This window comes from Vicugna pacos, chromosome 5 (genome assembly GCF_048564905.1).
Source record: "Vicugna pacos chromosome 5, VicPac4, whole genome shotgun sequence".
Classification (NCBI taxonomy): Eukaryota; Metazoa; Chordata; class Mammalia; order Artiodactyla; family Camelidae; genus Vicugna; species Vicugna pacos.
The window spans coordinates 93,351,537-93,371,684 of NC_132991.1; positions in this window are offsets into that span (position 1 = coordinate 93,351,537).

The window sequence follows — 20,148 nt, forward strand, 5'->3', positions numbered from 1 at the left end:
TTCGGAAAAGTACGCTGTCTTTTTAATGATTTCTTAAAGCCATTTCTTAAAAAAATTAAGGCTCAACCTTCATGTTTTTAAACAGGAACTTTAAGATAAACAAAACTAAAATACTTGGTGAAGGTGAGAATGCGGTTCAGCTGATACGGCCCATCCTGGCTGCTGAAACAGTCCTTGCTCATCCTTGCCGACGCAATGAAGTCATTCCTGGGTTTATCCTAAGGGTAACTGTTTACAATAAAGAAGGAAAAAAATATGACAGGCGAGGGTGCCTTATTCCATAAAATTCTAAATATATCTGAACAATGACCGCAAGGGAACATGGGAGAGAAAAGCCTTCAATGTGAGTGTTTTTCCTTTTCCTGTCGGGTCTTTAGTGCATTCTTCCTTTGCAATAACACTGTTAAGAGTAAGAAGCAGTTGCGTTTTTTTGCAGAGGGCTGCTGGTGAGGGTGTGCCCGCAGGGGCCCCACCTGGCTCGTGACATGAGGATTTGGGGAGTGTCAGCCCTGGAGGCCTCTGCACCTGCTTCTTGGCACACTTCCCCAGGACCGCATTTCTATCCGTCGCCCCGCGTTTGCAGGTCTATTTTTGGCTATCCAGGCCTTTAAACAGCTACTCAAAAGCTCTAAAAGGCCTTTCCTGGCCAGAGATTCAATGTCCTGTAGGCTATTCTTAATGAAGAAAGGTTTCCATTGAAAGAGACCGTCATTTTATGCCGTATATGTTTTAACTGGACTATCAGTGCCTCTCGTTCACTCTTCACTCTGACTGCTCCCAACCAAAAGCCAAACCTTTAGAAGCTATTGTGTTGACAGTCTTTGCATGGCTAGCGGAGTAAATCTTTGTTGTCATTACACGGTTTTCCAACACCTGGGAGCAGGGGGATGTGGTCTGCTGGGTTACCCCAGAAGTGTCTGCACACTGGTTCTGGGAGAGATGACACTGGTCATTGAGAGACAAGGAGGTTTCCTTAGGGGACAATTAAGGGCGTGCTGTTTACTGCTTGCGGGTTTCCTAAGAAATGAAGATTTTGTGTTAATATCAAAAAGAAAAAGTGTTGGGCTCCCCTGAGCTTCACAAACCTCTTCTTATTGCAAATTCCGGAACAGGAGACGACCTGTGTGTTACTGCTCAGGCACCATAATAAGGACCACAGAGGTGGGGTGGGGGCTCAAACAGCAGACGTTTATTTTCTCACAATTCTGGAGGATAGAGGTCTGAGATGGAGTGTCACAGGGTTGGTTCCTTCGAGCCTCTCTCCTTACCTGGCAGGTGGCCGTATTCCCCGTGTGCCTGCACGTGGTCACCTCTGTGTGTGTCTGTGTCCAATTTCCTCCTTTAATAAGGACTCCAGACGTCTTGGAGTGGGGCCCACCCTAATGGCCTCATTATAACTTAATCACCCGTCTCCAGTGCAGTCCCATTCTGAGGGACTGGGGTTAGGGCTTCAACATATGAATTGTGGGAGCCACAGCTCAGCTCCTGACAACCCCCGAGGTCAGTGGGGACCTTCTCTCTTGTTGGCCCCAAAGCTGCACAAGAATTCCAAGTGTTTCCTTACAGGACTCCAGCTTGGAATCATCGATCCTAAGCTAAACACCAGGAAGAATGTGGAAGAAGAGGCCAGCTGACCTGCCCCTCAGAAAAGAGCAGGAGGCAGCACATTCCTGAGATTCCCGTCTCAGACCTGCCGTGACCTCTGAGGAGGGGAAGCCTCGGCACACGGGCCTCCTGCTGGTCCACCGCTGGTGCCAGGAAGCAGAGTATCTCCATCTGGGACCCCTGGGCCCATGAGGGCCAGGTGACATCTCCTCAACCCTGGGTTATGACCTCCATCCTTCAGCCTGGCCTTGTGGCCTGATGCCACCCCTACCTGACCTGTGAGCCGTTCCTGGGTCGGGGCGCTTGCCCCCACTTCCTCATATTGCCACAGTGCACTTCAGTTCCCGTCAGCGCTGCCAGCTAGGCCTCGCCTGCCCCAGCACACGGCCGTGCCCTGATGGGCTTGAGGCCTCCTGCTCAGACTGTGGCCTCCCTGCCTCCAGGACGTATGGGATGGATTGAGGACGGCTGGGGGCCGCACTCACCTTCCTGAACGCCCCACCTCCGGGGGTCCCTGATGTGCCTGTAGGCTGGAGCGAGGCCACTTGTAACAGCAGACGGGGGTCCAGGTTTCCTGACTCCCTTTCCCTTCACCCGCTTTACCTTTAGCCACACCAGGGGCTGGGTTTGAATTGCAGGGTACGGTAGGGGAAACCGTTAGGTCTTTCTGGATCAGAGGGAAGGACGGACGCATTTTGGCAGCCCACGTACAGGTCGTGTTGATGCCTAGCTCCGCTCTCCCCTGTGCGGGCGGAGGCGGGCCCGCCCGCCTTGGAGCAGACCAGCGTGTCTGCACTCTCAGGCCTCGTGCGGCCCCGCGGGGTAGGTGCCTGGCGTTCAGGGGCCTGCGGTGCGAGTGGATGGCTTGCTCGGAAGACAGGCAGCCGGCTCTAGCTGGTGTCTGTTCTGCAGAGAGGTCCAAAGACGTTATGTAATATTCGCAGCCGGAGAAGAGATTCCGAAACAGGTGGGAAGCAACACAGGGCTAGCCGCCTGTCAGCATCACGGCACCGGACAAGGCGTCCGGCCTCCGGAGAGCCTGCAAATGATGTGAACAGTCGTCCCAGCGAGCAGTTAGCGCAGCCCCAGCGAGCGGTTAGCACAGCCCCTGCGAGGTGGAAGGGCAGCCTCCAGGGCTCCCCCTGGCCCACAGCTCCGCCTGGTCTTGGCTTCCCTCGGGCAGCCCCAAGCTCTTGAATACGCCACCAGCACCTTAACCCTTCGACTTGCCTACCCCTTTACCTCTGATTAAAGACAGCCTGAGCTGGGGGGAGGGCACAGCTCAGTGTAGAGCGCGTGCTTAGGGTGCACGAGGTCCTGGGTTCAGTCCCCAGCACCTCCATTAAAATAAAGAAAGCTAATCACCCCCCAAAACAAAAACAACCTGCACTGCCTTGCCTCATTTTTATTAGAATATTAGAAGATATTAGAATATCATATCTATTAGAATACATAATATATATTAGAATATAACGTCTTTATTAGGCTCAGAAATTATCCAATAAACTGTTCATTACTCAAGGTGAGCTAGTATGCACAAAGGGCAGTAAAATCTCAGAGATTTGCCTCAGATTCAGAAGTATAAGGCATCCTAGGATTTTCTGGCTCACTGGCTTAACTTTTTTTTTGGCCACTAAGCATTACATGGACCAATGTTGGAAAGAGAGGGCAATGGAAAGGAACTAAAGACCTGAGCTTGGCAGATGGAACCGCAATAGTGCTTTTAGGAAAATTCCAGTCACGAGGCAAGTGAATGCCCTTTGCTCGCTGAGGCCGGAGTCCACAATCGTGGCGGGACGGGGAGGGCTTCAGGAAGCAATCCACTCTGTCTCCGTTGCTTGCTGTGTTTGGCAGACATCGTCCTTAATACAGATGCTCAATTCTCAATAAGTCTTCTACAGATAAGGTGTTCAGTTTCTGGGGAAACACCCCATCACTGACCCATCCCGGCAGACCAGAGAGAGATCTCGGGGTTCAGGAGCAGAGAATCCGAGGGATTTTCTGTGAGGTCTCCCTAGAGGTAAGACTGCCCACATGTGACACCTGCTCCCCATTTTCTGGGATAAAACACTTCCAAACTGCTGAAAACAAGTCAGCAGAAAATGATTCACCCTCTAAATTTCCCTCGACATTTGCCGTCAGAACCAGGAGAGCTGGGCTTCTGCGGAAATGGCCACCCACCACAGCAACGGCAGTGACATTAAAATAAAAAAAGTTAACACATTCTAAATCTTGTATTTCAAGGGGACAACACTTCTTTACTCTGTTCATTAGTGCTCTACACTTTAAGTCACTATCCACTGGTTTGGGGAGGAAATAGCTAATGTATATTCTGCTTAAATGCTTAATTCTATCCAGTAATTTCAAAAATTGCTTTTGTCTTTCCTGGAAAAAAAAATCAAATCTGTTTCCTGGGTAAACTCCCTCTCCGCCTGACCCTCTCCCTGAAGTTTCTTTCCTGTTCGTGAGAGGAGTGATGCTGTGAGAACCTGTGTGCTTGGCGATTCTTAAGTGCAGAATTTTCTGGTGGCTGGACCATGACCTCTGTCTGCGGGCTGCTGGTGGCCTTGCTGGCATTTCCCTCTCATGCCCCGAGTGTGAAAGGCCATCCGGTTGGTCAGGGTGGGGCCACGCTCTCCGGCTGCCCCCTGTGGCCCCCACTGGCGCCCGAGCGGCTCTACCCGCTGATTCCCGGTGTGGGACATGCCCCTGCAGAGGCAGACCCCGCAGCCCTGGGAGACAGGAGGAGGTGATGCGGCAGGAAGGTGGGCCCAGAGGGCAGAGCTGTGATTGCTGTAGAGGGTGGCTCTCCAGTGTGTTCCCTGGAGCAGTGATGTCAGCATCACCTGGGAACTTGCTAGAAACGGAGGCTCTCAGGGCCCACCACAGCCCCCCTGAGTCAGGGATCCTGAGGGTGGGGCCTTGTTCCACCTGCAGGTAAAGTGAGAACCTGGAGAAAATCCAGCTCCCTGGGGCCTAATGAATTGGGAAAATAGGAACTTTAGGAAAATTTAGGAATTTTCCTAAAATAGTCTTTTTTTTTTTTTTTGATTCAAAGCCTGTCTTCCATCAATTTCAGAAGCTACCCAGCAGTCGGATGAGTTTTGATCAAACACTTTCTGCTCCTGCCACTCACTTTGAGCATCTCCAAGGTTGGGGGGCAGGTGGGGGGGGCGGCATGAACACCCATAGGCGTCGGTCCCTACACAAGGCCAGGAGGGCTTCAGGCCCCTCCTTGGAAGGAAGGCGGGTGACCCCCGGGGGCCCAGCATTCAGAGAGGTGGCTGGGCCCAAATCTGTGAATCCATTGCCAGAAAGCCCCACGCCCCATCTGTTATACAGGAACACACATTTTTCGTGACAGACAGCATCTCCAGGAACCTGGGAGGCGTGAGGGTCAGGAGCAGGAAGGGCTGATATGGAAATTTTCATCTTTCCAGAGCATGGCTGTCAGCATCCTGGCAGCTCCTGAAGGCCATCGGTCCACTCAGAACAAGGCCAGCCTGGAGCGCAAGTGCCCTGAGCTGGTTGGAGGGGCTCCTGTGTCCTCCTCCGAGGCTGGAGCCCCTCTGGCTGAGCAGCCCCCTCCCCACTGTGTGCCCTGAACTGGCTCCCACCTGGATGGGTCTCAGCTGTCCCTCGGCCAGAGGAAGGCTCTCTCCCCTTTGCTCTGGGCCCACTGGTCCTGGTGGGGACCGAAGGCTGCAGATGTGTTGACCCAGCGAGCTGGAGAGCGGCCCTCACCCTGGCCCCGTCAGGGAGCTCCTCCTTCTTAGCGCTGTCATTTGTTGGTGCTTTAGGTACAATTCTGCTTTGCCAAAAGTTTTGAAAGTCAGCTTTTACATCCTAACATTTAGGTATTAATGAGGGTTGAGCAGATAGATTATCTGCCTGGAGATACGGTGCATCTGGCCGTGCTGGTCACTGCAGAACCCCGGGCTGCGTGTGGGGGCAGTAGGGGGTGGTAGGGGGTGGAGAACCAGACCTCAGAAGACCTGAGATTGCTTTGCAAACGCAGCCGCCCTACGAACGCCCCTGCCTTACAGACTGGAGCGGATCACCACGCTGCCCCTCTGGTGCTTCCGACAAGTGTGCCCTTTTGCGGATGCTCAGCTAACTAGCTGACCCACTCACCTCCCTAGCAGCCCACCCACCCTCCCCAGCTGAGCAGGCCCAGGCCCCCCAGATTTGGTTCCAAGACAGGCAGAGGGGATGAATTCTCAGAACACGGGTCCCCCGGGTGGTCGGAGTTCATCTTGCTGCTCAGTTCCACGGAAACGGGGCGCCTTCCTGGGACAGAAGCCCCCAGGACTGAGGGGGAGCCCTCAGACTCACCGGGCCTGCTTCCCTGGGCAGGTGGGCCTCTGGGAGAGAAGCCCCACAGCTGCCAGTCCCAGGACGGCCCCCAGCTCCCTGCCCCCCCCCCCCCAACGTGTGCTCTCCACGAAGAAGGTGGATTGCGCCCTTCCTCTGAAACGGCCCCTCGTGAGACCGCCACCCGACGAGGGAACGGCGCCTCCCCAGCCTGGGCCCGCCCCCGCCCAGGGCGGAGACCCGCGCGCCCCGGGGTGTGACGGTGGGACCGGGGGGTTATCTATCTTACTCTGTGTTCGGCCTTCTATTATATTAAACCAAACATTAAGGGGTGGGTCTAGCTCAGTGGTAGAGCGCATGCTTGGCATGCACAAGGTTCAGCCCCTAGTATTCCCACTGAAAATATATGTATTACTTAATAGGAGAAAATACGTAGACATTTCGAAGATAAAATCGAGACAGTTTCAGCTTCCCGCAGCTGCCCTCCCCACCCCCCCCCCCACCCCGGTCCTGGGTCACGCACACGGTCTCTGCAGCTGGGGAGACTCGCGGGAAGATTGTCTGAAAGATGCAGCTTTAAAGGGACCTGAAACACGGACAGGAACCGCCCTCCGTCCTGAGGCTGCACTGACCCGGGAAACACAGCCACCGCTCCCTCGGACCGGCTCGCCCCTCCAGCCTCAGCATCCCGAGGACGGGGGCCCACGGGGCCCCGCACCCCAGAGGGAAAGCTTCAGTTCTGAACTCCGTCTTGAACTCAGGCTGGGCATCGCTTTCCGAACCAGAAGCTTCCCTCTCCAGGAAGGTAGACGAGCTTACAGACAGCGGGCGGCGGGACGGCGGCCTCTCGCTGCCAAGAGCAGCTGGGCGGGGTGGCAGTGCTTACCCACGAACGGCCAGTCGCTGCGGAAAACTCTGTACCTGGGACTGAGTTGGCCTGCGAGAATGTTCTAGACTGTTCCTCAGCCCCTTCCCCAGGCAACTTCTGCTCCACTTTCCTCTCTGAGCCTTTGTGCAGCCCTTGGCTCTGGCTGGTGGCCCCTAAGTGTCCCTCACGGAACCCGCATGTGTAATATGTGGCCACCTCTCCTCGCGACCCGGCTAAGTGAAACCCCACTTAGCCAGATGGAGGGCTCGAACCTCAGCAGTCAGGCCTGCATCTCAGTCCCAGGGGGTGGGGTGGCGGACTTGCTAAAACACAGATGGCCGGGCCCCTCCCCCACAGCTCCTGTCTTAGGGGGTCTGGGGCGGGGCCCAAGAACATGCATTTCAAAAGTCGCTCTTTGCTGAGCTGCTTGTCGGGGCCACCTTTCAGAATCACTGCGCTAACCCTGGCTTCTCAAAGTGTGGTCCTCGGGCCAGCGGCACCAGCATCGCCCAGGAACGAGTGAGAAATCTACGTCTCAGGCCTAGCCCAGAACTGCTGAATCCGAATCTGCGTTTTGACAAGATCCCCAGGGGACTCGGGTGCACGTGAAGTTTGGGAAGTGCTGCCCATGGGGACAAGGGCTTTTTCTTATTTTTCCCTGTGTTCCCAGCACCTAGTAAAGGAATGAAGGAGGTGGCGGTGGGGGCGGAGGGGGAGGTGGTGAGCGCCAGTGGGCGGGGGCGTGGAGGGGGGGTCATTCCACCTCGAGAGAAGACCCCGCCCTGCTGCCGTCCTGGAAATGCCTTCCTGCGGGAGCACAGATCAGACTCAACCGCAGTGGCTTATTTGGCACTTAGGAAAATCAGCCGGCATCTCCTGTGCTGAGAAATTCTGGAATCTTATGACGAGTGTGCAGTTGTTTTTGTGCCCAGGCAACTTAAGTAAAATTCAAACCTGGATTAGCAGAAGGAGAGGTTTGGCAGGTGTGTTTTCACATCCCTTTCTGGAAAGAGTGAGGTGCGGGGAATTCCTATACCACGGGACCTCTGCTCGCAGGACCTAAAGGAATGGGCTAGAGTCCTGGCTGTCTGGGCCCAGACTCAGAGCTCAGCTTTCTGTTAATAATTTTTTCCATTGCTTGGCTAAAAGTTTTTAAACGCATGATCACAGGCCTGGGAGCGCGGTGCTGTGTTTACGGCCTTCCAGGCTCAGCTCCACGCGCACCCCTGACGCTGTGCTGCCCAGGGCCCTGCTCTCGGGGCGAGCGCCCCCTGCCGCCCACAACTCCACAGCCGCCTGGCGCCCGAGGGGGATGAGCCCGTTGGGCAGGCGAGGCGCGGGACGGGGTGACGCTGCACGTTCTCACTGGGGCCGATGCCGCAGAACCCAACCACACTCCCCAACTGGGATACTCCATGAGGAAGCAGCCCTCCTCGGAGGGGGGGCCTTGCCTCAGTCCCCGCGGAGTTATTTCACTCTGGGACCCTCGAGGGAAAAGGAGAGGTCAGCTTATCATAAAAGCGGTAAGACTTGACCGGAAAACGTCTTGTAAAATAAACATACGGCTCAGGCAACTTGAACGAGCCACGCCCCGATGTGCCAGGTCGCCGCAGAGCCCGAGAGACCGCGGGCCGGGGTGGGCTCTGGCCCCCGGGAAGTGTGCCCTCCCCTGTCTGTCCGCCTGCACACGGGTCCTGCAAAGTGCCCTCCCGCCCCGTCCACGTGCCAGCTGACCTCTCCCCGCCTCCAGTATTGTCCCAAAGAACATCTTCCCCAAATGTGAGTGTTCAGGAAAGAGTATGGTTGAGGGGGTCCAGGTAGGAAGGTATTTTTCATGTTCCGGGACGGAGCTTCCCCGTTCGGCTCTTGCTTCAAAACGCCTTTCCGTCTCGCCGGCCCGCAGCCCTGGGCGAGCCCCTCCGAGCCTGACGAAGCCCAGGCCGGCGCTGGGGACGCGCGCCTCTTGCCCTGTGCCCCCTGCCGCCGCGTGGGGGACCGCGTGAGGCCGCACAGCCGCAGGTCAGCTGTGCTCCCGAGACTGGGGGACAGGAGGTGGGGAGAGGAGCAGACCTCGGCTTCTTACTAAAGCTCACCCCGGGGTCCTGAGCCGGGGGCGCGGAGCCGGGTCTGCTGCTGCTCCCAAAACGTGAGCCTTTCGTCTCCCGGAAGAGGAAGGTCGGGGGGCGGGGGAGATAATTCACCATCCACCTCTTCCCGGCCCTCCCCCCCTCACCATCTTTACAGCCCACTTCACCAGTGGCTTTGAAGGGCACAAAGCATCTGACTGCGGGACTCTGGGGGGACAGAATCTGTGCGTGGGGGGAGCTGATCCTGGGAGACGGACTTGGCGTTCCACCCCACCTCGCAGCCCTCCCCTGCTTTGGCTTCACTGGCAACTTCCGCAGAAGACCAGGGCCATGGAGGAAGCGACTGCCTTGCGTTGGGCCAGGTCAAGCCCTTCTGGCAAGAATGTCCGTGGTACACCCATCAGGACTGTACCCGGCAGTCCCCTGGACTCGCCGCCAGAGCCGGCCCTCCCTTCTCCAGACCTGAGGTCAACACCCGTCCTCGCGCGCAGATCCGCGCAGCTCCGCCCAACACTAATCATCTGCCTTCTCTCTTTGAAGTCAGAATTTCACTGAAATCCCCAAGGTCTTCCCCTCCCCTACGGCCTTAGTCCCTGACTTCACAGACGTCATGAACTTCTCCTTCCTCTTCTTCAGAATCACGGCCAACATCACCATGGACCTTGCGTCTTACAACACGGCTATCATTTTATCTCCACCTTGACTCCTCACTCCCGCCTCGAAGGGTTGTTTCCTAACCCATGATAGGTTTGGCTTCCTGTGTCCACCTCGACACGTCTGCCTGACGTTACTTTAATAGAATTCTCCTTTCCTATCTGGAGAATGAGCTGGAAAACCTCAGACTGAGAAGTTGTGGCTTTTTCCAAAATCAGGAAGCAAGTTGAGGGAGGCGACAGGAAAATAATCCTTTTTCTTTCAAACTTTGCATCATGGTTGAGGGACTCTGTTGTCACCTGTGTTGAGTGTGTGTGTGTGCGAGTGTCAGTGTACATGTCTGTGTGCGAGAGGGTGTGTGTAGGCATGTGAATGTGTGTGAATGTGTGTGTGTGCATGTGTGTGCGTGTGTGCATTGTAATCTGCGTCTTTTGCTTTCTGATCTCAGCCACGTGGGGACAGGACCTCGGCACCAGCTGGGAAGCCATAGTGGGCGCTGTGGTTTGGCAAACCAAACCTTCGTTCCCAGGGAAGCAGCTTGCTTCTCTGCTGTCTGACTGCGAAGGCGCGTGTCCTCGGTCCCCGCTCAGCGAGAGGCGGTGGGCGGCGGCGCTCAGGAGGATGAGGCTGTGTAAGCGGGACGGGCGGGGCCGTGCTGGGATTACAGACTAACCCTGAAGTACCACGTGGAGCACAGCGGAGTTAACTTCTCACCCACGCTGCCTGCCTGTTGGGGTCTCTGCTCCACAGGTCCCCCGGGGACCCAGGCTGATGGAGATTTACCACTTTGTAGCTGCCCATTTGGAACATTTTTTTCCTGAGGTTGCCACCAAATGGGAGAGGAAGATGGAGGACACTTCAGGCTTTCAACTGCCCCAGCTAGAAAGTGTCATGTGTCTCTTCTGCTCACTGTCTGTCGGACAGAGCTCATCGCATAGTTCCAGCCTACTGGCAAGGAAGGCTAAGAAGTGCATGGATTTTACAGTGTCCTGGGTAAGCACTGAGTGCCACAAAGACGCAGCTGTAACACTGGGGTCTGTGATCACTACTGGAAAAGACTTGCTTCCCTGATGAAAGGGACAAATGTGACACCTCCCACCCCACCCCACTCTGACTCACACATGGACTTGATGGCTGGCGCTAGGGCAGCCATCTTGTGACTGTGACACAGGAAACCAAGCTGCCAGGCTGTGGGATGGAAAGAGCCTTGGTGGCCTCAGTGAGCTGCTGCCCTGGCCCCGCGTGCTGACTCAGACACCTTGTTCTGTGAGAAACTCGGCCCTGCTGGTTCAGACCACTGGTAGCTGTGTGTTCTGTGACCTGCATACAAACTCATTCCTAATGGACACGGAGGCTTTGAAGAGAAGGTTGGATTTCAGAAACTATTTGTAACAAAAAGTATATAATTGGGGAGGGGGTAGGAAGGAAAAAGAGAGAGAGAGCAGTGGGGAAGATTTCTAGCTACGAGGCTCTGCTCAGAAAGAGTTGCAGAATTCCCTTTTCTTGGTACCATAAATGTCTGTCCAACCAAGACTTATCTATCCAGCAGGACCAGCTAAGGCCCCACTCTGTAAGGACAGCCCCATAGGACCTCGGGACTCTCATGACTGGTGGACAGTTCCTGAACCTTCATTACCAATAAACTGTACCAGGATTCTGAACAGTAAGAGTGTGGCGGGGGCCCTGAGCCCGTAGGGTGGAGACAGCATTGATCTGACCGTCCTTCCCGAGCTGTGAGCTCCTCAAGGGTATGTGCCCCCAGGAGCCTGCGTCACTGAGCCTGCCTGGTTAAAGGAGCACCTTGGGGGCTGTCTCCCTCCAGAGCGGTTACCAAGGTTACCGAGAGAGATCCACCCCTTTCCTTTGTATATACCCCACCTCTCAACGAGGCCAGTGGTTTCAGCACAGATCTGACTGGATATTTAGGATCCAGAAGGGCATCAGGCCCCAGGTTTCCTGGCATCTTAAAACACTGGACCATCTGTGCTTGAAAGCCCTCAGGCTAGTTCTCAGCTCACACTCCCAAGTCTGCGCCCCGGGTGCCTCTTCCTTCCTCCTCTCTCCCTCCCTCCACCCTCCCCAGACCCTGATGCACAGGACTTAGCCCCATCTTTCATCCCTTAAGCTTCTGCTGACCCACAGTCCCAGACAAAGACAGAATAGGGAGCTTCTGTGCTCAGCCGTACATTTTTCGGTATTCTCACAAACGTATCCACTCAGAGGCCAGCTGACACAAACGAGATACGCAGTGATCTCGAGTTGACAAGGATCCTCTGCTGCACAGAGGTGCCCACGGCCCAGCCTCCCACTCCACTTCCTGGGCCGCCACGTTCACACAGAGGGACCCGACCAGGACCTCATCACCTATGAGACGTCCCAGCCTCTGTCTGCGTTTGCTGGGAGGTCAGATTCCGCGACGCCTTGCAACCCCCGTATTACCCACCGTGGGTCTATCCAAGCCCCCGCCAGAGGGAGCTTCTGTTTCGCCATTTCAGGGTCAGGTGGAAAATCTGACCAGGCAGAAAAGTCAGGGTTGGGGGGACACAGTGTTTGGAAAGAGACCTGAACTGCAGATAGGAAAACTGGGTGCAGACAGGGCTCTAACCCCGGTCCAGTCACCACACACACTGGGCCTCTGTTTCCTCATTTGAAGAATATTGGTTTGAACTTACTGGATTACTGCGAAAGAAGGTAAGAAAGAAAGAACCTTTGCAAGTTGCACATCCTGGAAATCAGGGACCCTTCCTGACTATTCCCCGACCTCCCTGAAGTCTTCCTGAGATGCTAGAAGATTCCAGAACTTTCCTGTTGCCTCTGGAGACATGGATTCCAGCAAAGTCACAGCTTTCCTCTGACTTCGGGTGATCTCTCAGTGGACGGCGCGCGCCTGCATCCGCTGTTTCACTGCTGCCGCATTGCTCTGGAGCACACACGGCTTATTCTTTTGTTCTTTAGTCTTGAATCACAGTCAAGAGTTTCAAAAGGGATAAAACAGGACAGGCCCGCGGGGCTGGTGCGCAGCACACACACCCACAAGCCTCGGGGTGTGTCTGTCCTCGGTTCTGGCGCAGACAGCGCGGGGCAGCCAGCTCTGCAGCCTCTGAGCAGCTCTGGAAGGGGGTTTACAGCTGAGTGGGAGGGAGTCGCCGGGGGGCTGCCCCTCCGAGATCTCCTGTCTGTACACATTGTAATTGGGTGCCCGGCAACATAGAAGTGATTTCTTTTCAGTAATAAAAGAGTCTCTGAAGAGATAAGCCTCTGTCCCTCCAGGATGAATGAACAAGAGTGTGAAGTGGGCTCTCTTAGAAATACAAGCTGGCGACCTGTGATCCCCGGAGGCAAAGAGAGAGAAGCTTCGGTCATCCCTGCGCATGGAGGACAGCGAGGCAAGGCCCGCCCGCGAGGGGATCGGCGCAGCCTGACTACGGACTGGCCGGCTGCCAGCTTTCCGTCCGCAGAGGGCTCAGGTGAGCCCAGGGATGAGGTCCAGGGGGAACGTTTCTGAAAACCTAAGTCACAGTAAACGAGAAGTTCTACAGGAAGGGGCCAGCCCAGCGCTCAGCGTGTGGTAGGGAGCCCTCTCCCGGTAAAGACTGTCAGAGGGGAGCTGCAGGGTCCACGGGGGGTGAAGGTTCGCCGGGTAGACTTGTTTCCCTGAATCACGGCAGTGCCGTCAACCATCCCATGCGCTCTTTTGTAAAGAGACCCCTCGTTAAGCAGGAGACCCTTCTGCACCTTCCCCGGAGTCTGAGCAGGGCCTGTGAGCTTCCTGGACCGACAGAGTGTGGCAGCCATGATGCTGTGTGACTTCCCGGGCTGGGCCCAGAGCCTGTAGCTTTTGGACTTTCAACTCTCCCTCTGAGAAGCCAGGCACCCCTGGGGAAGCCCAGCCTTCCTGCTGCCGCCACGCCGGGAGGAAGCCCAGGGCAGCCGGGGAGGAGGGGCAGCCCTGCAGGAGCGCCCGGGGCACCCCCGGGACGTGGGCGAACCTTCCGGAAGCTTCCCACCCAGCCCAGGCAGCCGCTGAACGCAGCCTATCAGGTGATCCCAGCCAAGGTCACCTGAAACAGGAGAAGCACCCGGCTGGAGCTCCTGACCGGAGCGCCTGACCCACTTAACCACAAATAGATACAATGACGGTTGTTTGAAGCCACTGCATCTGAGGATGGTTTTTGATAACAGCAGTTGGTAAATGTTTCGCAGAATAAATCTGAGAAAGCATCAAAGAATTTCACCTTCCCATAGGATTTTTTTCTTTTTTCTATCTTCTCCAAATTCTTTTATACTTATTTTTATTGAAGTATAGTTGATTTGCAATGTGGTGTTAATTTCTGATGTGCAGCATGGTGATTCAGCTATCCATGTATATATATGCTTTTCCAGATTCTTTTTCATTATAGGTTATTACAAGATACTGAATATAGTTCCCTGTGCTGTATAGCAGGTCCCTGTTCTTTACCTATTTTACGTATAGTAGTGTGAGTATATATTCATCCCAAACTCCTCCTTAACCCCTCCTCCTACCCTTTTCCCCTTTGGTGATCATAGCTTGTTTTCTACGTCTATAAGTCTATTTCCAGTTTGAAACAGAGTTCATTTGTATCTTTTTTTTTTTAGATTCCACATATAAGTGATATTTGTCTTTCTCTGTGTGACTTACTTAGTATGATCATCTCTAGGTCCATCCATGTTGCTGCAAATGGCATTATTTCATTCTTTTTTATGGTTGAGTATATATTCCACTATACATATATACACACACACGCCACATCTTCTTTATCCATTTTTCTGTCAGTGGACATTTAGGCTGTCTCCATGTCTTGGCTATTGTAAATAGTGCTGCTATGAACATTGGGGTGCATGTTTCTTTTCAATTTAGAGTTTCCTCCAGATATATGCCCAGGAGTGGGATTGCTGGATCATATGGTAACTCCATTTTTAATTTTTTAAGGATATCTTCTCCAAATTCTTAATACAATGCGTGCACTTTTCAAAAGTAAGTATTCCAGAAACATAGTCAAAGGATCTGTAAATTCATCCACTTAGCAAGGATAAACATTTTTAATATTAAACATTTAAATACATAATACATATTATTATATACACCTTAAGTATAATCCCCTTCCATAAGGTGTGTAACATCTGACTGTGTGGACTGGGCGTACACACGTGGAATGCCGATAAACCACAAGGCAATATGTGACTATGGCCAAGTTAACTCTGACTCCTCTTCTGGCCCTAAAATTCTATCAGCCGTGGGGTTGGTATATAAGGACCGACCCTAGGGAAGACCCTTTGGAGTCTGTGGGCATCAAAAACCCAAAAACTGGACCAAGCAGCATTGTTTTTCTGCATCACATTAAGTCCACGGCGGGCAGTGGCGGGCAGACACCTCTGCTGTGCTGCCAGGACACAGGCTGCTTCCCTCCTCCTTCTCTGATGCTCGGCATGTGGCCTTCGTCCACGTGCTCCCTGGATGGGTGCAGCACCTCCAGGGAACCTGCTCACATGTCCCGGCAGGAGGAAAGGAAAGGGAAGGACAGCTCTCAAAAGGAATTGTCAACTCAGTCTGTCCCTTTTCATCAGGAAGGCAGTAGTTCTCCTAGAAGCCTCACCTATGAATCTGCTGCTTGAATCTTGTCGGCCAGAACTAAGTTGCAAGCCCAGGGCACAGCAGGAGGTCCTGGGCACGCTCACATAAGCTGCCTTCTGTTCATAAGGAAATGTTGCTGAGTCCAAACTCTTTCTGCTCATCGCACAACAGGCCAGTAACTCAGGAGACACAGTGTTGGGCCAAGGAATAGTGACTTTGTCTGGAAAGCCAGCAGACCGAGAAGAAGGGGGTCTAATGTCCCAGAGGGTGATCTTACCCAAGTCAGAACTCAGGCTCCTTTTATACTGAAAAGGTGAGAGGGTGTGGTTTGGTTGTTGCAAACTTCTTGGTGTCAGAACCCTTTGCTCCTGCAGCTGTCCGCATAGGCCAGGTCACGGTGTCCCTGTAAACCTCCAACAAGACAAACATTATTTTCTCTTCTGCAACTTTTTGTCTTTATATGAATGGGAAAGTGTTACATATACCTTTATAGGTCAGAGCCTTGAGAAGGGGCTCTCCTGTATGTTTTAGGCTGTAAGCAATATTCGTTTAAAAAAGGTGCAGAACGAGCAGGACTCAGCCCAGGAAACAGACCACAGGGTTAGCGCCAAAGGGACAGATCTAAGATGGAGTCAAATTTGTTCTTCACTTTTACAAAGAAAGGATGAGACTGTCCTGAGTTTTAGAAATAAGGAAGTGGAAAATACATACTGGAGAGTGAGTTAGTGTTCACCAGAGTCAAGAAGGTAGCAGGCAAGACAGATGTTTGGACGAGACTAAGTGTGACAGGCATAAGGCAGAAAGGCGCTGACGGCGGCTCTTCCCTCTCCTGGGGGCTTTTGCACAGAAGGAGAGGGTACACGTATCCTCACCGCCTTGTAACGTTTGGACGTTGGTATGTTAAACAAGTAACTGTATGTAGGAACACTTCAGGAAGTCAGGTGCCACAAAGCCTTCCGTGAACGGTGGTTGTTGCCATCATCATCAGCATCATCACTGTCACTGTCAGCATCATCATCGGCATCGGCCTCACTGCCGTTGGCATCATCAGTGTCGGCATCGGCGTCACTGCCATCACCAGTGTCATCACCATCTGATCATCAGATTAGTTACCTTATATTTATCAGGTCCCTGCTTTGCTGCTTTCAATTGTGTGACTTACTTTCATGATCTCGATACAGAAATAACAATTTCTTTCTAAGACTTTTGGAAGAATATGACGAGTCAAATTTGTGGAAAAGCTTTATCAACTATGGTACCACCTATTAAGATCTGGGGTCACAACTACTCTGATTTCTCTCATAATTCCCAGGCTCTGCAGCATTTAAAACACACTTTAAAAAGGAAACACAAGAGAGAGTGGTTTGTACAGAGAAGAAGCTGGAGCTGCCTCCAAAAAAGACAGAGTCTTATGGATGTAGTGTTTCCCGGGGCACCTTCTCCCCTATCCCCAGGACAGCTCTCCAAGGTAGGATTTATTAACCCCATTTTGCAAACGAGGAAAAGAAAGCTCAAAGAGATCAAGGAACACACCCAAGATCACAGGACTAGTAAATCGCAGAGCCCAGCCCCCACTCCTTCCCCAGCACAACGCTTCATTTTTGGCGTCAGGAGTGCTCTAAATCTCTAGATTCAAACAGTCACTTCTGCACAGTTTGAAAACCAGAAATTAATCCTCGTGCCTAAGGGAATGCTCTGAGAGCAGAGATAACTCTGCAACACATCCTTGTGTATATTTTCCATGCATCTCCACCTCCACCTGGTTTAGAGCTATAAGTCAGTCTTTTAGCCACTAAGCTAAATCCCCAGGGTGCTCTTAAGATACAGAAATTCCAGCAATAAATAGCAAAACTGTTAGACCAGATTAAACTTGCCAAAGTGATTTGAGCAGAGCTGAGAAAAATGGACCAGCTTGAAATGATACGCTATCAGCCAACAGTAACATAACCCTGGAAACAAACCTTGCGGTTTATTACTCAACAAGCAGAACACATGGTAGGAAGATTCTCCAAAATCTAGCATCAGCAGAGGGTGTCAGAACTGTGAGCTGTACATAATTTACATTGCATTCTCTGTCTCCTTTTCTTTCTTTCTTTTTGTCCAATAAAGTGATCTTATGGGGAATTTCCTGATTCTGACATTAGAAATCTACAGAGTCTGGAAGTGACCAATGATTGTGCAGCCCTTAGCTAAACGCTGTGATCAGAGGGAAAGAAGGGAGCAGAGATATGTGATAAAGGAGGAATCACGTGGATTCAGATGAAGGATGCACGCTGGTGGAGCATCCCAGACATGGGGAGGCAACTGGGTCTCCATTTGACTCCATTTTTCTTCCAACAGCTTAAACATGGAAAACAAAAGCCGTGGGGCTTTGTTTTTCTAGGGCATTGATACAGTTAAAAAAAAAATCCTAACACATGCTTATGCAGGTCAGTTTTTATTGCTGGACTAAAGCAGTTGATGGTTGCACAACCCTTCAGCCTTTCTCGAAGGCTCTTTAGTTTCTGTGAAGCACAAACAATTCTAAGCAAATACTGCACACCTTCCCCTATTTTTACTTCTTCTATTTATCTTTGTTTTTGAAGAAGCCCATGCACTTTGTTTTCAAGAAGGTGATGCTGTGGTAAGTATTCACTTTAGCTGAGGAGGAACAAAAGCTGTAGTCCTGGGACCAGGTGAGTGATTTAATCACGAAATTATTCAGACACCTGGGACAACTCCCAGAACACAGAGCTGGCCTGTTTGCTTCTCTTTTCAGCTTCTATTTGGAGTGTAACCAGCATGGTGTCTTAGAATAACTGAGGGCACTGCACATTCGCTCAGACTTTGTCCTCCAGTCCTCGGCCGGGGGCCCGTGCCGTGTGTACACGGAGGTTCCCAGACAGGCTGCCGCTTGCTGTGAACCATCTCCCTGGGCTGACTTGGTCCCTCTCCCTCTCTCTCCTGGAGGCTCAGAAAGTCCTTTTTCCATTTTTTTCCTATGGGAAAGGGCTTCCAAGATCTGTAATTATGCCATTTTATGATGCACATAGCTCTTTGTCCTATATACTTAATATCAGATTATTACAGTGGATGCAAGAAGTGGGGTTTATTTGAAGAAAACAAATAACAGAGAGATGGTGGTGGCACTTTTTCAATCCTCACCTTTCTGGCAATTACTTAACCCTTGCATGACACCCCATTCCACTCTCCTTGTGTAACAAATATTGAGCAACTATCAATCAGATAATTCATTCATTTGCAAGCATCTATTCAGTGATAGTAAGACAGGCTGGGACCTGGAACCTGGGACCCTTTGCTGCAGGGTTTGCACTGGGACAAATACCTCCTCAAACAACAGAACACAAAGGAACTATAAGGGTCCAAAAGTAACTACATGCATGCACAGTTGGAGCGAGTTATGAACAAGAAGTTATAAAAAGACTACAAGCCCAACTGCCACTCCAGAGATATCGGGAGCAAAACCAGGGCACTGGGTATGACCCCTGCACACAGAACCACCGAGGGGGCGGACAGACCAGCTAAGCCACTGCTGCAGCCTGACCCACTGATCCACCCCCACCCTCACCCCATTTAGGGGACCAGCTCACCCCCACTCAGCGAGCAAGGACACCTGTTACTTGTTTTCACTCCCTGGTGCTGTTCTTTGAAGGGCCGCAAGCTGAGTTTCCAGGGACCCGTGAGCACTTCAACAGGTGGGGAGGAGCCCACTCATGGCGTCAGCAGGAAGTGAGTCGTGGAGCGAAGGGGCTGGAACAGCTCTCCTCACCTGTCTTGGTGTTGACTGCAGAACGAGGGGACACCAGACAGATGCAAGTCCTGAGCCCAGCGATTTCCCCGCCCACCCCACCACGTCCAGGAAGGGCGTGCCTGTCTTCAGGTCCAGCTCAGCGGCTCCTCCTCTTCCAAGGCCTGGAGGATCCTGGGAGGGCAGAGTAATGGGGTCTAGGGCCTGTCAGTCCCAGAAACGTGGGCACAGCTTTGGTGACCACTTGCCGTGGGACCTGGAGCACCCTGGGCGGTGGGTCCAGCATCGGGAGAAGAGTGAATTCTAATGAGCCTTGCTTATCAGACAGTGCACGACCCTGGGTGTTAGCTCTGTGTCAAAAGACTCCCCCCAGCGTGATAAATATGGGGGGAAGCCTTCTGCAGCAAGGCACTTACAGTTCTACTCCAGGTGGCTCTGAAGACAAGTCCTCTTTTTAAGCCTCGAACGCGAGCTGCTCTGCTATTTCCACTTGCTAAGCGCATCCTCGGTTGATGGGCAGCAGGCAGGAGGGGGCCACATTTTCTCCTGAAATTCCAGACACAAGTGAAGGTCTTTGGACCCAAGCAAGCAGCTGTGCTCTTAGACCCAGCAGTTGATTTAAAACAACGCCAGCCTCCCCAGTTCAAAGGAAACCAGTGTGACCAGCATCTGCAAGGACCTTCGTTAGAGATTAATGTGGTGACAGGCAGGCTTTCTGGTGTGTGGATTCAAAACCGTGTCCTGTCCATCTTGCTTGCAGAATGTTTGTCCAGGAGTGTTTCAAATAACTGACTTTCACCCATTATCAGACTCAATGTTTACTTTTAAAGAAAAGCAGGGGTCAGACCTTGCCAAAAGGGGGCCTAAACAGTGAGCTTGGGTATTTTGTTAGAACGGCCTTTAACCGACACCCCCTGGAAAATGCTGGAGTTGTTACTTCTGTGGAGAAATGTCACCCAGCCCCGGGTGACCAGAGAGCACTCGCCACCGTAATCTCCCCAGTTAGCTCTGAGTGGTCTGTCTTTCCTCCCGCACAGAACAGCAGGCTTGCTGCCCAGCCGCGCCGTGTGTCTGCTCATCTTTCTTTCCTTTCTTTCAGTTTTGGAGAAGAGACACCCTGTTCCAAGTTCAGAGTCTGGGACGGCAGAAATTCCCCACCAGGACACTCTGCGGCGGTGTCCCCGGAACAGAGAAGACGAGCTTCTTTGCCGACCACCCTCCACCCCGGAGACGCGTCCTCTGAGCCCGTCCATGTTGGAGTCAGCAGCCACTGGCCAGG